Genomic DNA, 2205 nt, shown 5'->3' with positions numbered 1-2205 from the left:
TAACGTTCTGGGGACCCGGTTCCAAATCCTACCTACTCCCAGTCTAGCATCCACAGTTCTTTTGGGTTTTTTTTATTAGGAGGGTGAATAGCTGCTAATGGGAACTGTTAGTGACGAACAATAGGTAACATGCAATGGCAGGCTACGTGATAAAAAAGCCTGGTGTGTGGGGTAGGGGGCTAGTACATGGAAGCTGTTAAAAGGGTAAGAAGCTTCCTTACCTTGAAATTTGGCACGACAAGAAATATACCCAATCGGACATTTGCAGAATTTGCAAGAGGAAAAGAAGTGCTGTGGGATCGGTGGTTAGAGAAAACTTTGAGAATACACGGGAAATTATGGTTTTCAGAATTCTTCTGTATAGTATTCTGGTAGCCCTTAAGACTTATCTGGAGCTTCAAGTGTCAAGGAAGGAGGAGTTCTGGCAGATCCCAATAGTATGTCATGCAAACAGTTACATGTGGGGCAATGGTAATAAGGGAATCTGAAGAAAATTGGACGAATGAAAAATCTAGGGATGGCCAAGGTTGAAGTTTTTGGGAATGATCAAAAGGATGCCAAATAATAAGGGAGAAAGGCTAAAATGAAAAGTGATATAAAGAAAATCAAATGCTTTTACTGAAAAAGGACAAGACATATTAAGGCTAAGCACTGGAAAATTGCAGCCATAGGAGTACCCGAGGAATGCTCAAAGGATTTGTCTGGAAAGGAAATGGATATTCGACTGTAGTTGTGGAACATGTTCTGTCAGAACTTGTTATGAAGGGAGTAATAGCTGTGGACATTCAAGGAAATGCTTCCTTATTTGTTCTGCTTTTCTATTCTTGTGACCAAAGTGAATAACTTCACATTTCACAGCATCAAACTGTCATTATGGTTTGGAATATATTATTATTATTTGAGAGCTTGAGTTCCAAGGTGAAGGCAAAGTGAATTTTAGTTTTTCTGAAGACCTGAAGTTTTTTAAAGGTCAAAAAGCAGTTATAAGAAGTCATGTGATTTCAGTGAGATGACTATCATCATCTACCTGGAGAGAGGATTGCTACCTTATATACTGACTTGGGTTTTACAACCATCAGAGAGAAAGAAGCCAAGCAGGTTTATTGTGGGGAAGGGGGCTGAGAGGAGGAGGAATGGGCAGGGATAGGAGGTGGTGGAGGCGCAGGAGGAGGAGGGGAATGTGGAGGCCTCAACTAGAGATCACAGAGCCCCAAACAGAGAGTACCCTCAACTCCAAGACAAACTCAAGACCTTGACTGCTGCCGTGTGAGGGTCAGACATACTCTGACAGAGGCAGTGTGTGCACCTACTTCATCAACGCATGTAATAACTCCAAAAAGATCACAGCATTATTGAAGACGATCCTTCCAAAAGAAATTGGAAAAAGTCTTTTTCAAGTGATGACTCATCTTGCAGCTTACCATCCCTTTTCAATGATGATGTATAAATTAAACCAGAAATTCCTGTGCCATGGTTTGACCTAAATAATACCAAGCAGCAAGGTAGATTCTGTGTAAAAGTTAACTGACTAAGCAAAGTGTTTAAAAAAAAATCATTTAGTGCACTGTTTTGAAGGATAATATCACAAGTGTAAATATCTCAGGTAATCTTTGTGCATCTAAAGCAATGATGGTAGTGCCTGTTCTCATTTTTATTTTGACACTGCAAGGTTGCAAACATGCTCTTTCTGGGACACCCCTTGTGTAACTTTGACAGTGTGTGCTGAGGGGATCAGATGTAAGGTGGGACCTTGTATGCCTGGTGCTGACCAAAAACCAAAGTATCTGTGTCTGTCTTTTGAGGTCATAATTGCTGTCCACCTTATACAATCTCATAGTCATGGCATGATGAGCCTGAGGACTCTATTATGAGAATTCCTGTAACTTAGTTCCCTTTGAGGATCAATCTTAAAGTTGGCACGTTTACTAGACACATTATCCAACCCATAGCAGAGGTTCACCTGGGAATTCAACTCCGTAATGAAGCCTAGACTGAGATAACTGGCCTCCAACAATCTCAACTATTTTTCTTTGTGGAGGGGTTACTCTAACCATGGAAGAGTTTTCACTGTTTTATGAGGATTTTTTTGTACTTGGAATGCTGTCTAAATGTCAAAGTTAGTCAATTTTCACCTGTTCATATTTAGACCAGTTATAATAAACCAAATGGCTCTTGATGAGTCCAATCTGAGCATCATTGAGCTCA

Source organism: Rhincodon typus, chromosome 10 (assembly GCF_021869965.1).
Source record: "Rhincodon typus isolate 14 chromosome 10, sRhiTyp1.1, whole genome shotgun sequence".
Lineage (NCBI taxonomy): Eukaryota > Metazoa > Chordata > Chondrichthyes > Orectolobiformes > Rhincodontidae > Rhincodon > Rhincodon typus.
Note: the sequence above shows the minus strand (reverse complement) of the source record.